General features: G+C 44.4%; 1 long non-coding RNA gene across 1 annotated transcript in view; it reads right to left on the bottom strand.

Annotated features, from left to right (window-relative positions):
• Window positions 1-11202, bottom strand: part of LOC109302501 — a 17364-nt gene extending 6162 nt beyond the window's left edge. Inside the window, exons 1-2 of the long non-coding RNA XR_002098813.1 lie at window positions 11190-11202; window positions 6912-6919 (exon numbers count right to left, since the gene is read on the bottom strand). This is a non-coding gene — a long non-coding RNA (uncharacterized LOC109302501). The remainder of the gene's footprint in view (window positions 1-6911; window positions 6920-11189) is intronic.
• Window positions 11203-12653: the final 1451 nt, after the last annotated feature.

Below are 12653 nucleotides of genomic sequence, written 5' to 3' on the forward strand. Positions count from 1 at the left end.
CATCTCGGGACTGCCCGTAGGCCGGCGGGGAGCTGCTGCGCTCAGCCCCACCTCCAGCCTCTACTGGGGTTTATGTTTGTAATTGCCTTGAACTTGGCCCCAAGTGTAGACCCCACAGGTTGGCGGCAGCTCTGCGTCCAGCGCAGGATGCTGGCTTAGGCAGCGTCGCCCCTCCGCTTGCTGCCTGTCTCAGAGTTCCCCTTGGCTTGTTGGCTCGTGTCTGCAGCTGGAGCAGCCCTTGCCTCTCTGCGTGTAGGGATCGGACCCGTGCATTGGAAAAAAAAGGGCTGCCTGGCCTGGCGCATCTCTTTGTGCTGGATGGCAGCATCCAGATTCATCCGTATGCCTTGAGGATTTTGCTAGCATCTGGACAGTTCCAACTTTCTGGGCCTGAGGGCTGATTTTTGGCTTTGCTGTGTGGTCCAGGGAGGGCTTTTGGTGGTATTTTAGTGCTTTCAAGGAGCCTGGTGTGCTGGGCAGATTTTGGGATGCTTTCCAAGTTAGAACTGTTGAATTTAAGTGGACCCGTTATTAGGGATTATTTGCATGGCCGTGGACACGCATTCCACTTCATAAACCAAACTGGTCTCATTTACTCTTCAGTTACAGTATTGTCTCGCACCAGACCTCTTTCCCTCGCTGTTTGACAGAGTCAGTTCTGAAAGTGCTGATAAGCAACTGAATTCATGAAAAATGGAGTTGTTCATGTGGAGATGCAGGTCGCGTGCTAGTTTTTCTTTTTTAATAAGCATAAGTCGTAGTTTTGCATGCACGTGCTTAGTTATGAATCTTGAAATTTAACTTCCTCAAATATTTTGCACTATTCACCGAGATTCACAAATTTAAGCAAACTCTGCTGACAGCAAGCCACATTCAAATGCTTATAAATTGAACACACTGAATAATTTTTTAAAAAATTGAACAAATGCATTGGGTAATTTGTCCAACTCTGTTCATCTTGCTAACTAATGGCTTCGTTATCCCCATTGTTTGTAACCTCTCATTTTGCCCTCATTCCTGATTTTGCTAGGGTCCCTTTCTCATGTAAAGTATTAAGATAGTTGGTCTTGTGCGTAAATAACAATAGGGATTGTAGGGTGCTGTTGGTTAGGTGCTCAGGGAGGCATGGCTGAAGGGCAATGGTAGCCTTTGGTGTTGCCCTTCAGCAGTGACAGAGAGGGGCCCCTGATGGTGGTATATTTTGCTGTAATGGTTTAAATTGAATGTGTTTCTATTGGGGGCAGGGAAAAGGAGATGGTGTGGGTTTTGGGGACAGCCATCACCCCCTCCCCCCATGGAAGTGGGAGATAAAGGACTTTAAAGAACTGGGGAAAAGACTCCTTTGGGTCTGAGGCAGCAGAGTGGAAATAGGTATGGATACAAGAGACTATGGGGAAAAAAAAATTCTCTAATGGACACAGTGGATGAGGGTTGGGAAGTGAGATAGATATAGGCAGGGGGAGATGCTCCTAGCTGACAGGCAACTGAGCAGGATTGGGAGTGTTGGGATGCATTGTATTTGAATTCCTGGATATATTGAGAGGAGTTTGATTTGTTTTACTATCCTTTTTAGTTTTTTTATGAGTAATTTTGTCATTTATTGTAAGCTGCCCTGAGTCTGGCACATAAACCACCTAACTAAAATTGTAATAAAGAAAAAACTTTTTCACATGAAGTGGACTGCTGCTGAGAGGGAAGACGCTTTGAACAATAGAATATAACCTATTATTATTAGGAAGTAGTCTTTGCACTGCTTATATGCTGTTTAAAGCACAGAAAAAACCTCACAGTCTGTGAAACAGTAGAAGGTTTCACTGTAATCCATGATGCTGGTAAATTGGTGAATGATGCTGGCCCGCTTTGTACTTATTTGTTTTTCAGTTTGTATTGGTTAAACATTTAGTTCTCTACTATTATGAAAGACAACTGCTTTACTTTTTTAACTGTTTTTAATATTTATCAGAGATTGAATCTTTATCACTCTTTCCTTCAAAAGCAAGAGGATATATTCAAAATGTGGTTCACAGCACATTACTTCCGGCAATGGGTGGTTAGAATTTGAGAACACTTGTTATTGAACTTATTTAGAACAGCTCTTGCTCATCACTAATTCCATATCCAATAATACAGTGACATACTAGCATGGAAGTCTAGTGCTATAGAATTTATTGTAACTTGCATTTGTTTTGAAAATCTACTGTACATACATCTTCCAAATTGCCCAATACAGGATTGTATAGTGCACTAGAACACCTGACAATAATATGTGTTTAGAGCAAGTTATTAATTGAAGAAGCAGGCAAATCTGTATACATTATTTGTTCACTTATGATGTAAGATAGGACTTGGGCGCTGTTCCTATACAATGTTAGGTTTTGTATACATGGGGGTTTATAATTTACTATTATTAGTATTTGATGATTTTCTGAAAATAAGATGTAGAGCGGGGGTTGGCACGTGAAGGCATTTTGCTTGGCACACATGCCTTGGGGCAGATGGCAGGGAAGGGGCTGGGGCTGCGCTACCACAACAAGAATTGAGCCCCTTGTGGCTCTCCTGCCATCCGCCCTAAGGTGCCCACGCAGTCACTGCTGGCAACAAGCCAGGCTCCACAGACCCCAGTGCAGTTGCTGGCAGCCTCCCCACTGCCTGCTGCTAGCAGTCAAGGCTCCATGGTGGGCAGCAGAGGTCTGCCCAGAGCCCTAGCCAGCTGTGGCAGACAGCCAGGAGGCTGCAAGCAGCTGCACTGGGGTCTGCAGAGCCCTGGCCTGATTCATTGCCAGCAGCAGGTGAACGCATTACTCAGGGTGGATAGCAGGCAAGCTGAGAGGGGGCCCACTCCTTGTTGTGGCAGTGCAGTCCTAGCTCCTTTCCTGCTGTCCACCTTGAGGTGTACGTGCACCCACTGCCAGCAATAAGTCAGGTGTCAGGCTGGGGCTCTACAGACCATGGTATAGCCTCTTGCAGCCTCCTGGCTGTCTGCTGCAGCTGGCTCAGGCACTGGCCCCTGCTGCCCACCTTGGAGCCTGAGGCTGCTCGCAGCAGGTGATGGGGAGGCTGCAGTCAGCTGCGCTGTGGTCCATGGAGTCTCATTGCTGGTGGTGGGTGTGCACTCACCTCGGAGCGGACAGCAAGGATGGGACTGGGCTGTGCTGCCACAACAAGGATTGGACCCCTTGTGGCTTTCCCACCATCTGCCCCTGTCATACTAACATCTTAGAAGTCAAGGTTGTGGGTGGTTTTGGCACCCTGCCCAAAAATGTTGCTGATCCCTGTTGCAGAGCATGTGTTAATTATCTAAAAAGGAGCTTTTAAGTTCATTTTCTCTCCTTCCAACTATAAAAGTACCATTCACAAAACAGGCAGAGGTACTGGTTCCTGCTCACCTTTCAGCGTATAGCCCACTTGTTAGGATATACACCTAGGATGTTGAGATCACAGTTCAAATTCCCTCTCTGCCTGATTCACAACAGGGTTTTGAACTGAGGTTTGCCCTCTCAGGTGGCTTTCCCAACTGGCAGGATGCAAGTCAGTGGTTTTTGAGAGTTCTCTGCCCCTTTCACAGTTACAGTTTTGTTGCCTCCATCTTTCTGTTCTGGACAATTGAAAAAAGAAAAAAGAAAAACAACTCTACACTATTCCCTAGGTCACCTGGTCCCCAGTGCTGCCCCAGTTGACCCATGTGGTGTGTGTTGGACTGGTCCTGCATGCAGGGCCTAGGATACCGCTTGCATGCAGTTCTTGCTCTGGGACCCACAACCTTGGCTGGTCTGGGACAGTGCTGCATGTGGCCCCCATTCTAGCCAGTCCAGAATGCATGCCACGTGACACCTGCTTCAGCCCATCTGTTAGCCATGCTGTATGTGGCATCCCCAGGACTGGGTGCCACAAGTGGCATAGTCCCTGACAAGCAATACAGGTGCCACATGCAGTGCAGTTCCTGGACTGGCTGGAGTGGGTGCTGCATGCAGCTGGGGTCTTAGCCCAGTGTGGAGAGGAAAGGAGACAGGGTACCACATATGGTACTGATTCGAGACTGGGTGCCACTGGCGCTGGATCTGGCATGGGGAGGGGAGTCAGTGAGTGCAATCCAAACCATGGACCAGCCCTGCAGTACTAATCCAGCCTGCAGGGCCAGATCAGTTTGATACCCCCGCCTTAAGTTATTGGTGAGGTTACAAGGAGGTTGGATATATGTAGGTACATATCTATATGTGTATATGTTTTCCTGCTTTCCTGTTCCTTCCTCTTGTGTACCCTCTAGAAGTACATACCTAAGTTTGAGAAATGCTGATGGAGAGAAACCCACCACAGAATACCCTCTATCACTCCTGCTGAAGTGGTTCTGCTCTGGTATGTAAAATATTTAAATAGTCACTTGACCAGAGAGGAGGGACTGGTGTTTTCCAACCAGAGTGCCGTGGTGCCGTGGAACGCCTTGAGATTGTTTCAGGTGTGCTGTGGGGTACTACACAATGTTACTCTCAGGTGTGCAACAAGATAGACCTAGAGATTTCAAACAGGAATCTACAGCAGCAAAAACATTCTGACTTGTGGTCTTCCTGAGTTTGCTGAAGCAGAATAAGTGATATATTATTTTTCTCTTGTCAAAAGAAGAATCAAAACTAAAAGCTGACATTTTCTTAGCAGTGCCTCAAGTCTAAAAGGTTTAGAACCACTGCTCTGCTCCATAACCTGGTAGTTAGGCATTCATTTGAGAGATGGGGCAGAGGGGTTCTAGTCTCTGTTCCAGAAAGCATGTAAGTATTTTATAAAGTGGAATATTTTGAAGAGGAAAGAAACACAGAATATCCTTTAGCCTTGTCTCAAGGTTGGAGTTCTGTGTTCAGATACATTCTCTGCACAAGACAGAGGATTTGAACCAAGGTCCCATGTGAGCATCCTAACCGCTGGGATTGCTGCTGCTATCTTCTCCGTGGTATTGTTAGCCATGCTTTGCTTTTATTAAGAAAGCACAATATTTTTTTCCCCCAGTTAGACAGAGATTGCATACAATTCTGGTTTTGGGTAGATCTGAAATACTTTCTTTTCCGTTTGTACCAAGAGTAGTCTGGCAGGAAAATAAAAATAAAAATGGGTGAGAGCAGGTATGGCTATACCATAAAACATTACCACACGTGAGCAGTGCTATTAACAATGGCTGGAGATTTTTCTTTAGTCCAAAGGTCAAGGCATTTGTTTCTAATTTGCACGTAATTAGAGAGTGATGAGAAGTTAGTCGTAATAAGACTTTAAGAGGACTTCAGGACTATACATTAATGTGCATTTCTGAAGTAATAGTTGTTGGAAAATGTTGCAGATCCATTCGCTATATTTGGGTATTCACTACATTTGGCTTGTCTTGGAACAGAAACTCCAATAAAAACTTTATGATAGATTGAGGACTTCACATGGAATCATTAAAGTTTGTCCCCAAGTGGTAGGAACTTGAACTCCTGAGAATACAGCTACTTCCTCAAGCATCTGGTAATATCAGATATGCTAAGGCTCTGAAATTATTTAATTGTCTAGTGTCTGGCTCTCGGATACAAATCTTTACATAAATGGTCTGTAATGGAGCCTTTTCTTCAACTCAGGTGGTAAGAGATGATTTTAGGAACATCTATCCTCAAATAACCTATACCAACATCACTGTGTGGTGTAGCTGACAAATGTGCTGCTTGTACCCACACATCACACAGATTTTTTTTTATAGGCTGAAAACAGCTAATGTAGTTTGTTTTTTTTAATGTGAGAAGATGTACTATCCATGTTTTCCCTTATGTTCCACTTATGTTGCTTACTTAATATTTTAAAAGCCTAGCTTACATACAAAAGCAAAAGTGACATCAGTAGTTGCACTTTTTTTGTTTGAGAACTGTACAGGGATGCTTTCAAAGAGAATGCTGTTTGCAGGGCATTCTGGTGAGAGTGACAGTCTGGTTGCTGGTCATGAGCCAGGACCAATGCTATGACCTCAACACATGATGAGGTGCCACAGATGGTCCTGCAGTTACAGCGCTGGCACAGAATGTGGAATGATCTACTGGTAATGGGTAACTTCATAATACTTTTTAAGGTGTGCTGAACTGATACAGATTTTACCATCAAAATATAGAATTCTTTAGCATTTTATAGAAGGTTTAAATAACTTTATTAAACCTTTCAGTTTGTTATCTTTAATCTATTGTAGTATACCTTTCTTCCTAATTGGTCTTTAAAACTCTTCACAGTATTTTCAGGTACAATCAGAATTTATTCACAGAAATGTATTCATCCTTTTCATAGCACCTGACAAAGTAGGCTGTTGCCAACAAAAGCTCGCGCCTCTCAGAATCAGTCAGTCTCTAAGGTGCTACCATGTCCTACCTTGTGCCCGATTTCAGACTAACACAACTAAAAACATTTCCAGGATTGGAAATCAGGAAAATAGATTTCAGGTAGAATAAAAATGCATATACTACAGTCAATTAAAGGTACTTATCGAGCTAGATCCTAGATAATTGTACCAAACCCCTTTGAAAAGCTTTTTTGATTAAAGCATACTGTAATATCTTTCGGTAGTACTCTTTGAAAGTTCTCTGGGAATTCCTGTTATAGATGTGCAAATAATAGAGAAAGCTGCTATTTACAGAGAAAAATCCAAGCTGTAGTTGGCTAAGTTACAGGACGTGTAATAGAAAACCAGTTGTTGGATAAGAAGGATTATATATGAATAGTTTCAGCACTCAGATGTGTGCTAGGTACCTTTTGTCGACACTGCTAGATATGTCCCATGCCCTAGAGCAGGGGTGCTCAACCTCCAGCCTGCTGGACAGATGCAGCTAGCAAAGCCATTGCATGTGGCCTGCGGGGTTCCCTATGGGTCAGGAAATTTGGCAGGGGGGAGCAGTGGCCATTAATATAGCCACCTCCTCTCCTGCGAAGTCCCCAAACCCCAATCCCTGCACAGCTAATCAGAGCCAGGCCATGAGCCCCCTTACCCCACAGGGCCAGGCCACATGCCCCCAGCTTCTGGATCAGGGCCAGACCATGCCCCCTTCCCCCTGTAGGACCAGGTTGGGTCCTGGCCATGCCTGCCATGGCTGAGACATGCCCCCTTCCCTCTGTGGGATTGAGCTGGGGTCTGGCCTGCCCCTTTCCCTCTCCACAGGCCCAGATCAAGCTGCTTTTCCCTGAAGGGCTTCACTGGATCTAGCCTATCCCCCCGTTCCCCTCCATGTGGCCAGATAATACCTGCTGTGCCCCGCCCCCCCAGGGGCTGGATCTGGCCTGTGCGTGGACTGGGCCCTTCCAACCCAGCTTGATGGGCAAAAAAGTTGGGCACCACTGCCCTAGAGAGCTTACAGACTTAACATTTCAATAAATTGTAACTAATATTAATTATAGCAAAAAACAGCAAGGAGAGGAATGGAAAGGGGAGACAGGCCAGAATAATAATGGCATTTTAGAAACTAAAGGGTACTTAGTGGTGGCAAACCAGAAACTGGGACTGGAATGAGAGAAAGGGGATAGAAGAATATAAGGATAATAAGCATAGTTAGGTTTTCCCTCTTTTTTTCCCCCCTCTAAGGGTCATGGTGAAGTCTTTCATAAGCATCAGTGGTGGCTAGTCACTTGGGTGTGTTGTGTATTTGCAGCAATTTGTTAATCTTAATATATTATGCCAAACTCCAATACTTTTGAGTTTAGCCAAGGTTAATTTTTGAATAATTAGCTCCTTAGATTTCACTGTGGAATTTGCTAGTAATAAATTTGTTCTGGATGGGCTTCATTCTACACTAGTCCCAAAGCCCATCTTTTTGAAGAAAAATAGAAAATACCACATATTGAGGCAGCCAATATCATCAAGATTATTTGCTCCATAAAACTGCATAACAAATTTTCAGTAGTCTGGGGGCAATATCAGAAACTAAGAACAAGGTCTTTCCATCACTACAGAGCATCAGGAAAGCTGCAATGTCTAGGACAGTTCTAGTCTGAAAAATGATTGGTCAGCTCTAGTCTGGTCCCTTAGAGATGACTCACTTAAAAAAAAAAAAAAAAAAAAAAGTAATCTAATTTAAAAGGTTATAAAGTAAAAAATGAAGGGAGGAAATCTTTAGTTTTAATAGGAGGCTATCATTCACAGTCATGAAAGTGCTCATATCCATGTACCAAACGGACATAAGAATGCCAAGTAAAATAGAGAGGCTAAGTACAGGCGTTCAAGAAGCCTGCGGCAGAAGTGCTCTAACTTTTGAGCTTTACTCTGAGTCCCCAAGGTTAGGTCAAGAGCAAACAGAACACCTGATAATCCTTCAGTAGGGCAGGGCTCAGAGCCTGCCTGCATGGGCAGAGCCCAGCAGATAGGGGGAGCCCTGCATGCTTCCCAGCGTGCCCTGAAGGCTCCTCAATGGAGTGGGATGGCTGAGTCACCCCTGATTGGTTGCTAGGCATGGACCACCTTGCCTCCAAATGCCTGCTGTTGTGACTTGCACTTGCCTTCGTTTCCCAGCCATCATACCCAAGCAAACAGGGAGACCCAGTAGACTATGTGAGTCTCATTGGAGGCTGCAGGATATTATGGCTGCATACCTGGACCTGATGCAGCAGTGGCTTGTCACGGCGCATGCCCTCATGGCCACAAGTCACCAGCTGGCCATCCTGTGCATGGTTGCCCAGTGCACCCTGAGCCCACCAAATGCATGCCTGTGTGTGTGTGTACCCACATGAGATGCCAGGGTTACATATGATATGTGTGTTGGATGCCAGGTGGCAGTGTGCGTGCATGCATGAGTCGGATACCTGGGTTGGGTGTGTGTGCACGCGTGCATCGGATGCCTGGATTGGGTGTGTGTGTGCATGCATCAGATGCCTGGGTTGCGTGCATGTGCATGTGTGTTGGATGCCTGGGTTGCATTTGTGTGCGCGTGTGTATGCATTGCATGCCTGGGTTGCGTGTGTGCGTGCAGATGCACATGTTGGATGCCTGGCTTGTGCGCATTCACGTCGGATGCCTGGCTTGTGTGTGCGCGCACATGTGTGTCGGATGCCTGGCTTGTGTGTGCGCGCACATGTGTCGGATGCCTGGCTTGTGTGTGTGTGTGTGTGTGTGTGGAGGGTGGAACATCTGCGTTCTGTGCAGGTGGGGTGCTTGGAATAAGTGTAAGGGCTGTACCTGTTTGCATCAGAATTTTTTAAAAGAAACCCATACATCTTGTAAGGGCTCTTATGAATGAATGTCTGCACAATTGTAGATGAAAAAGAACTGTCTTTAGAAAATAGATTTACCTGTACTTTATGAAAATGCTTTTCTAAAGTTCCTCAGAGGACTGGTAAGGAAAATAAGCAGCTATTAGAAGGTAGAAGGTGAATTTACTTTCTCAGGTTATAAGCAGATTTAGAGGGAGAGGGAGCGCGTGAAAAGGCAAAAGTAAGAATTAAATATTATATTGTACCATAGTTGTATATTAAGAAAAATTATGTTTGATATAATTGGTCAATGAATGTGGTGATTTGTGAGGTGGCAAAACTCACAGTAAAACCAAATTAAGTTAGCCAAGACTAGAGAAGTGTGTGAAGAACTTGAGAGAGACCTAGAAATGTTATGACTGGCAAAATGATGTTAGATGAAATTCAATATTGACAAAAGCCAGGAAGGAATTCCTCAGTTGAATGAGTAATAGCTAATACAACTACTGACCTACATTATAGGGTTCTCTGGTAACTAACTAGTTGTGATAAAGATCTCCTTGTTTTTAATATTGTAAGTTGTAAAAGGAAACAAATGCTAGGTTATTCAAAAATGGGATATAATCATTGATAGTATGTTTTAACTTTATCATAAAAATCAGTGGTAGGCCCATACCTTGAGCACAGTGTTTACATGGAGTCACCTACTATCAAACAAAAAAAGGAGAAATAGAGGGATGCAGAGACTGACAACAAAGGTAGGGTATTGAAAACCATTCATAGAAAGCAAGACTGGTGAAATTATCACCATTTATTTTTTTCACCCTACACTATAGCAAATGATAAATGTACAGTATGCAGCATTTTCAGTATAGGGAATGCTAATTAGGTGCTGCTATTTTGCCCCTTTTAAATGAAGGAGCAAGGGGATATGTAATGGAATTGAAAGGTCATAAATATAAAGTCGATATAAGGATATATTCCTTCATACAGTACAAGTTCATTTTCCTTTATAAGTAACCTGTGGCATTATGGAATTCATTGCCAGAAAATATCACTGAGGCTAAGAGCTTGGCAGGATTAAAAAGGTAGTGGATGCTTGCAAGTATAATGAGAACATTCAGGTTCCATTAGATAGGATTAAAAAGAATTCTTAGTGATATAAACATTCAGGCTTCAAGGCATATACTAACTACCAGCTGAAGGGGCTAGGAGGGCATGTTATTTCACTGTAAGGTTTCTTCCACCTTCTGTCAAGCCATCTGGTACTGCCTATGACAGGTAGGTTGCAGGATTGGATGGATCACTGTGATCCATTATGACAATTTCTGTCCGCCTGTCAACGGGAGTTCTGAGATTGATGAAAAACAATGTAAATTTCTGACAGCAGAAGGCAGAACTTTTTTGATGGATTCCACTGTGCTATGGAACTGTTGCTTAAAAGAGAAAGGTAGGACTGACCCAAAGTTAGCTGTTTTTAAAGCAAACTGAAACCTTCTAATAAACAGTCTCTTAAGGGGAAGGGTGAATAGCAACTCGACATCCTTTCTCATGAACAGATGAGGAAAATATAAGAACACAATAACAAGTGACGGAATCAAGTGACGGCATGTTACCAGCCGTATTTAAAAAACAAAAACAAAGCAAAACATGTCTACCTGCAAAGTTGGCCTTTATATGCAGGGTGTGTGTGTGGGAGGGGAGGCAGAGCAGGGATATGGAATGTTAGTTTAAGGATGTATGTAGACAAAACGGGGACCCTAAATTGAAGCGGTGGGTTTTAAAAAACACCGCTTCAATTTTGGGCTGATTAAACCCCTGTGTTATGCACACACCCCGCTGACTTACCTGCCTGTACGGCAGGGTGGGAAGGATGAGCTGCCAGCAGGTAGAGTGCTCCCTGGGCTGCGGAGGGGAGGGCAGGGCAGGGCTGGTGCTTTCCTCCGCAGCAGTGGTGGCCCCCCCAAGGCGGCACCTGCTCACAGGCACCCAACTTGGGCGGTCCTGGGGGGCACTGCAGCCACAGAGGGTAGCACTGGGCCCCCATGCAGGTCAAGCAGGCAGGCAGGCTCTGATGGTGGTGGGCAGAAAGATCAGGTTTGCTGCTTGGGCGGAGCCTGCCTTCCCAGGCTGCTGCCAGGCTGCCTGCAGGACTTCCTACAGAGCTGCAGAACTGCATGGAGCCCGGTGCTTTGCTCTGCAGCTGTAGGGGCAGCAAACTAAAACTCAGAGGAGTTTTAGTTTGCTGTGCCCCAAGTCATCTAAGGCACATTACACTGCGAAATTTCCTACAGCGGCTGGAATTAATGTGTAATACACCGCCAAGGTGTGTAAACACCAACACCATTAAAGCAGTGCAAAAGCATTTAGCTTGCTTTAAGGTGTTGTTCATGCGTGCCTCTCGTTTCGTCTACACACAGCCTAAGATTGTACTTTACTTGCTGTATTGTTCCCTCCTTTTTGCATTTGAAAAGAGCTGAATGGTGGCATGTATAGTGGGGAGGTGTACCTGAATGTTGGTATGTGCTTCTTCCAACAGTATTATAACAACAGGTGGGTCAGTGGGGCACAAGCCCCTGGCACTGCCAAAGGGAAAGTGTGAGAATAGAGCTGGGGGAAGGGCTGCTTAGCTTTCTTGGCCCAACTTCTCCCTAAGCCAGAGCTGGAGAGGGTGAGATTCAGGGTGCATGATGATGCAGTACTGCCCATGATGGAGAACTAGCTAGCTACATTTCTTGTGCAAGAGAAAATTCTGATTTCTCCAAATTTGTACTAAATCAAATTTGTTACGCCCCATGCTGGAAAGAAATCTAGTGTGGTTGTATCTTTCTAGGAACTAAATCCTAGGTAAATAATGATATCTATCCATATTTTCATAATAGTATTGTGCTGCTAATTTATTTTTTCACAAAACTGGCTGAATGGCCTACCATATTAGTTGTACTTATAGAGCCTGCCTAGAATATTAGTTTGGTTTATACAGTACAGGGAAGGTTGACAGAGCTGCATACTTTCTATGCATGTTTTCTTTCCTTTGCTAAGGTAGCTAAATAATTTAATAAATGGTTTGAAGTTCCTGTATACAACAAAATTACCAATTTTTAACATTTAGAACAGAAAATGTTGTTGCAGGTTATTTTCTAGTTTAGCTTCAGGCTGCTGCTTTGTTAACCAGTATTGTAGAATATTAGTTTATTAACCTATATATAAGACATAATGGGACTGATTATCTGTCTTTGAGGCTAATATTTTCAAGTTACTGAACAAACTGTCCAGTAAAACTGGCTTTGGGAGTGGTTTATAGGATCGGAGCAGTCTGGTGGCAACTGGGGGGCGGGGGGTCCCTGGGTGTTTTGTCAGGATCAGAGATCCTCTTCAATCCAGACAACCTCTCCCAACCCCTGCCAAGGCCCTCAACACTCTGGGGTGGAGAGCATCTGGACCTGCTGATTTGAACATGTCCAGCCCCTCCAGAAGCT

This window comes from Gavialis gangeticus, unplaced genomic scaffold (assembly GCF_001723915.1).
Source record: "Gavialis gangeticus isolate Ggan-Ray unplaced genomic scaffold, GavGan_comp1, whole genome shotgun sequence".
Taxonomy (NCBI): Eukaryota; Metazoa; Chordata; order Crocodylia; family Gavialidae; genus Gavialis; species Gavialis gangeticus.